We start from the raw sequence: 6,480 nt of genomic DNA, 5'->3' as shown, positions 1-6,480 counted from the left end.
CCCCTCAAACCCAGAAATTCGCCTTCCGCTCTGAAATTGCTCTGATCCCAATCTGGAATAAAAATCTCTCCCCGCCGCGACCCCTGCAGACTCCGCACACGACTGACGGCTCATTATCAGGACGGGAGAAAGAACCGCGTCTAATTTAGAGGGGAAAAAAAAGCTGTCTGTGTTTCCCAAGAACAGCCAATCAGACGCTTCCTCTCATAAAAAGTGTTTGGGGACCCGGGTCCTGCCCCAGGGGACATGTATCAATGCAAAAAAAGTTTTAAAAACTGAAGTTTTTTCGACAGCAGTGATTTTAATAATGCTTAACGCGAAACAATAAAAGTGAAATATTCCTTTAAATTTCATACCTGGGGGGTGCCTATAGTATGCCTGTAAAGTAGCGCATGGACAGGAAGTTTGAACCCAAAAAAGCATCAGACAGCCTGCCTGTGCCTCAGCCTCCATCCTGGTAAGCTCACCCTCTCTAGTCTCTCCTGCCTCCCATTGTATAAAAAGGGTGCTCTGTGGACTTTGTTAAAGGAAAGGGGGGGTAGGCTTTGGTGAGCAGAGACCCTCTTTACACAATAGTCCACAGCATGCACCCTTAAATCAAGTTTCCCAGAACACCCCTTACATCAGATCTGATGTATATGGGGTCTGTGCAGACTCTGATGTATATGGGGTCTGTGCGGATTCTGGTGTAAGGGGAGTCTCTGTGCGAACTCTGATGTAAGGGGAGGCTCTGTGCGGACTCTGATGTAAGGGGAGTCTCTGTGCGGACTCTGATGTAAGGGGAGTCTCTGTGCGGACTCTGATGTAAGGGGGGTCTCTGTGCGAACTCTGATGTAAGGGGAGGCTCTGTGCAGACTCTGATGTAAGGGGGGCCTCTGTGCGGACTCTGATGTAAGGGGGCCTCTGTGTGGACTCTGATGTAAGGGGGGCTCTGTGCGGACTCTGATGTAAGGGAAGGGTCTGTGCGGACTCTTGTGATCATTAAAAATCTTAGAGTGTTTTCCTCGATCCATCACTTTTCCACGCTCTATGGGCCACGTGACTGGACTTGCCCCCCAGGCCTAAGGCTGCCAGCCCTCCCCTGCGCGCAGTGCGTCCTGATTGGTCCCTGCTGTCACCTGGGACCTGTGTGTCTCCCAGAAGACAGCAGAGGGGGACGGAGGAGGGGACGGACTTGGCGTAGATTGCTGCAGATCCTGCGGCAATCTTTTGCTGGAAGTGGGAGGAAATACCTGTATTTGACATGTACCTGCTCCCCCCTGAAAGGTGCCAAATGTGACACCCGAAAAGGGGGGGGTCTGGAAAGCGGAAGTTTCATTTTTAGATGGAACTCGGCTTAATAAATGTATATCTGTGAAGTATTCATTCATTGGTCTGTAGGGGGGGCTCCAACCTCCTCAGTGCGAGGGTCACACTGTGTATTGATATATATTCACAGGCCAAAATAACCCCCTCCGGAGTCCTCCATACATTAGGGTCTCTATAAGAGTCTCCATCAGATTCTCCCCCTTACATCATGCCCCCCCCCCCCATCAGAGTCAGAGTCCCCCCTTACATTTTTCTTGTTATTCTGTCTCTCACTAAAATGATAGACTGATCGTTTCTTTGTCAGTGGGCAAGCGTTCAAAAATGAGCAGAGGGTCAAATATTTTTTATTCCTTTAATGTACATAGCTGTCTAACATAACATTTGGGCGTTTTTCACAGCTCGGGAGTTGCATACAGCCTCTGAGAAAAAGCAATGGTGGCACGCGGGCATACACGGATATTTACGTAAGCACAGACAAGCATATGTAAGTACGTAGGACCCCGCATGATGACTACAGTTGTGCTCATAAGTTTACATACCCTGGCAGAATTTATGACTCCTTGGCCATTTTTTTCACCTCCATGTTTCACAGTAGGGGTGGTGGACCTTTCATCATAGGCCTTGTTGTCTTCTCTCCAAATGTAGCGTTTATGGTTGTGGCCAAAAAGCTCAATATTGGTCTCATCACTCCAAATGACTTTGTGGCAGAAGGTTTGAGGCTTGTCTCTGTGCTGTTTGGCTATTTACTAGGTAGATTCAGGTACGTTGGCGTAACTTTGCGGCGGCGTAGCTTAAGGATTTTAAGCTACGCCGCCGTAAGTTAGCGAGGCAAGTACATGATTCACAATGTACTTGCCTGCTAAGTTACGTCGGCGTAGCCTAAATCGGCGGGCGTAAGGGCGCCTAATTCAAATGTGTTTGAGGGGGGCGTGTTTTATGTTAATGGCGCTTGACCACACGGGCCTATTGATTTTGACGTGGACGTAAACTACGTAAATCCTGATTCACGGACGACTTACGCAAACGACGTAACAAATTCGAATTTCGACGCGGGAACGGCGGCCATACTTGACATTACTATTGCAATAGGGCCTAGCTCTAACTTTACGCGGCCTATCTCTTACGTAAACGGCGTAAAAGTACTGCGTCGGCCCGGCGTACGTTCGTGAATCGGCGTATCTCCTCATTTACATATTCTACGCCGACTGCAATGGAAGCGCCACCTAGCGGCCATCCAAAATATTGCAATCTAAGATAGGACGGCGCAAGCGTGTTTAAGCGTATCTCTGTTTGAGCATACGCTTAAACATAAGTCGGCGTAGATTCTGAGTTAGGTCGGCTTATCTACTGATAAGTCGGCCTAACTCTTACTGAATCTACCTAAAAGTCTATATTTTATATATTTATAGTTTGTGGGCCAGATTCAGAGAGATCGGCGTATCTTTAGAGCGGCGTAGTGCATCTGATATGCGCTACGCCGACGTAACATAGAGAGGCTCGTACTGTATTCACAAAGCACTTGCTCCCTTTTTTGCGCCGGCGTAACGTAAAATGGCCGGCGTAAGCCCGCCTAATTCAAAGTAGCAAGGCAGTGGGCGTGTTGTATTAAAATTAACCGTGACCCCATGTAAATGCATGGCCGAACGAACGAATACCCAAAGCCAAATACAAGTCCAAAGGAGATCGAAGATTTGCAGTCCAAGGACCTCGCCTGTGGAATGCGCTACCAACTACCATCCGACTGGAATTGGACCACTTGGCCTTCAGGAGAAAGATTAAAACCCATCTCTTCTGAGGTCAAATAGGGTTCCTTTCCCATGGAATGGAAACAGAGGCGATTCAGTTCGCATGTGCTGCGCTTTACAAGTTTTTCACTCACTCACTCAACGACGCATGCCCGCGCATGCTCAGAATCATGTCGCAAATACTCCCTAAGATACGTTGGCTCAATGCTTTCGACGTGAACGTAACCTACGCCCAGCCCCATTCTCGTACGACTTACGTAAACGACATAAAATACGACGGCTGTTCGGACGTTTCCGACATCCATACCTTAACATGACTTACTTTATGAGGGGTAAACTTACGCCGGACGTACGCCTTACATAAACGGCGTCGATTACTGCGACGGGCGTAAGTACGTATGTGAATCGGCGTATCTTGCTCATTTACAAATTCGACGCGTAAATCAATGGAAGCGCCTCTAACGGCCAGCGTAAATATGCGCCCAAGATACGACGGCGTAGGAGACTTACGTCGGTCGTAGGAAGCCGAAATTCAGGCGTATCTTGTACTGTGAATACAGCGCATAGATACGACGGCGCATCCGTGGACTTACGAGGCGTATCATTAGATACGTCGGCGTAAGGTCGGCGTAAGTCTTTGTGAATCCGGACCTATATGTTTAGAATTCAGTTTTGTTGCTGGGCTCGGCCGCACTTTAAATATCTACTTTTGTTTATCTCCGGTGACACATGCAGCAAAATACTAGTGTGAGAAGCCAGTGGTGGAAGCTGACACCTGGGATGCCTATTCGTCCCAGGTGGTGCTGCTCACAAGCACAGTAGCTTCCATCAGAGGCTTCTCACACAGGTATTTTATATTGTGATCTGATATCAGAAGCTTCTCACACAGGTATTTTATATTGTGATCTTCTATCAGAGGCTTCTCACACAGGTATTTTATATTGTGATCTATCGGAAGCTTCTCATATAGGTATTTTATATTGTGATCTTTTTATCAGAAGCTTCTCACACAGGTATTTTATATTGACTAGGGTGGTGGATTTCATCCCCCTCATGGAGTAATTGGGATGAATAATAAGCCCTCTAACACTATTTCCCTTACTTCCCCTCAGTTTGCCCACACCTATAATGTGAGCTGCCATCAGAAGCTTCTCACACAGGTATTTTACATTGAGCTGCCATTAGAAGCTTCTCACACAGGCATTTTACATTATGACAGACTGAGGACTATGGTGGTGGATTCATAACCCTCATGGGGTTAGTAGGATGAAAAATAAGCCCTCTAACGATATTTCCCTTACTTCCCCTCAGTTTGCCCACACCTAAAATGGCGCCACTGTGAGCTGCCATCAGAAGTTTCTCACACGGGTATTTAATATTGTGATCTGCTATCGGAGGCTTCTCACATAGGTATTTTATATTGTGACATATTGAGGACTAGGGTGGGGGATTCATACCCCCATGGGGTAATTATAATAAATAATAAGCCCTCTAACACTATTACCCTTACTTCCTCTCAGTTTGCCCACTCCTGAAATGGCGCCAATGTGAGCTGCCATCAGTGGCTTCTCACACAGGTATTTTACGTTGTGACAGACTGAGGACTAGGGTGGTGGATTAATACCCCTCATGGGGTGATTAGGATGAATAATAAGCCCTTTAACACTATTGCCCTTACTTCCCCCTCAGTTTGCCCACACCTAAAATGGCGCCGGATCCGCCGCCTTTTCCTCTTCCGTCCCGCGGTGGAAGTGACGCGCCTCCTCTCAGTCCCTCAGCGGCTGCCAGCGGTGCTCTGCGGCAATTGGCTACTGGAAGCTCGGCGTCTCCATGGCAGCCCCTCCTCGCTCCGCCCGCCCGGCCAAGATGGCGTCGTCATCGCTGAACGTCTGAGGAGCGAGAAGAGGCAGAGAGCCGGGCCCGGTACAGGCCGAGAACACCGGGGATTACCGCCTGAGGACGCCCTGCCGAGACTGAGTGTCCGCCACCGAGAGGGGGCACCGCCAGGGGCAGAGGAGGGGGCACCACAGACGTGTACCAGGAGGGGACCCCCAGATCTCAGGGGTACAGCAGCGGGGAGCACCCCCACCTCATCCTGATACAGGGGGCACCCCCACCTCACCCTACCGGAGACCCCCCACCTCACCCTACCGGAGACCCCCCACTGAGGACCCCCACCTCACCCTACCGGAGACCCCCACTGAGGACCCCCACCTCACCCTACCGGAGACCCCCCACTGAGGACCCTCACCTCACCCTACTGGAGACCCCCATCAGAGGGGTGCGTGGGCCACCGCAGACACAGCGCCCCCTGCTGGAGACTTAATATTGGGGTTCACCCTACTGGAGACCCCCATCATCAGAGGGGTGCACGGGGGCGACCCACCTCACCCTACCGGAGACCGTTCTTCCTCGCCCTGATCACAAACACTGGAGGGCACCCCCGCTTCATCCTGACAAAGAGGGGCACCACCCGTCTGACTCTTCCGGAGTGACCCCCCCAAAAAACCAGAGGGGTGCACAGGGCGCCACAGTCACAGGAGGTACCCCACCTGACCGTCTGCTGTCATCTGAGGGGCGCACGGGTCCAGGGGCCTCCTCCACCAGGGCACCAGTCTTGTCAGATTTTGGGGTACAGCACTGAGGGAACCCCCCCTGCCTGGACAGAGATCTACCCAGTATTGGAGTAAAAAGGGGGCACGGCTGGCATCAGACTTGTCATATCCCGGGTGCCCGACCCTGCCGGAGAAACCCCTAGTGTAAGAGAGGGGCCACCACCAGCATTGGAGAGTAAAGGGCCCCCGCTGGTTTTGGACTTGTCGGGTCTTGGGGCACAGTTGTGGGGAGACCCCGATTTTCATGGACTGCCGCTGTCGGAGTCCTCTGCCAAGCATTGGAGTACTGCAAACCCTGCTGGCATTAGTCTAGTTGGATCTTGGGGTACAGCAACGGGGGCACCACTCTGGCCACCACCGCAATCATCGAAGTAAAGGGGGCACCACCACTGGCATTAGTTGGATCTTGGGGTACAGCAGTGGGGGCACCACTCCTGCCACCACCACAGATATCAGCCAAGCATTGAAGTAAAGTGGCACCACTGGCATTAGTTGGATCTTGGGGTACCACTCCTGCCACCACCACGGATACCTGCCAAGCATTGAAGTAAAGGGAGCACCACCACTGGCATTGGTTGGATCTTGGGGTACAGCAGTGGGGTTACCACTCCTGCCACCACCACAGATATCAGCCAAGCGTTGAAGTAAAGCGGCACCACTGGCATTAGTTGGATCTTGGGGTACAGCAGTGGGGGCACCGTGCCTGCGCAGGCTCCTGCCACCATAACAGACCTCTTCAAGCATTGGAGTAAAGGGGCACCACTGGCATTAGTCTAGTTGGATCTTAGGGGTACAGCGGTGTGTACTCTGCC

This window comes from Rana temporaria, unplaced genomic scaffold (assembly GCF_905171775.1).
Source record: "Rana temporaria unplaced genomic scaffold, aRanTem1.1, whole genome shotgun sequence".
Classification (NCBI taxonomy): domain Eukaryota; kingdom Metazoa; phylum Chordata; class Amphibia; order Anura; family Ranidae; genus Rana; species Rana temporaria.
The sequence above is the reverse complement of the archived record's forward strand: the minus strand, read 5'-3'. Positions refer to the sequence as shown.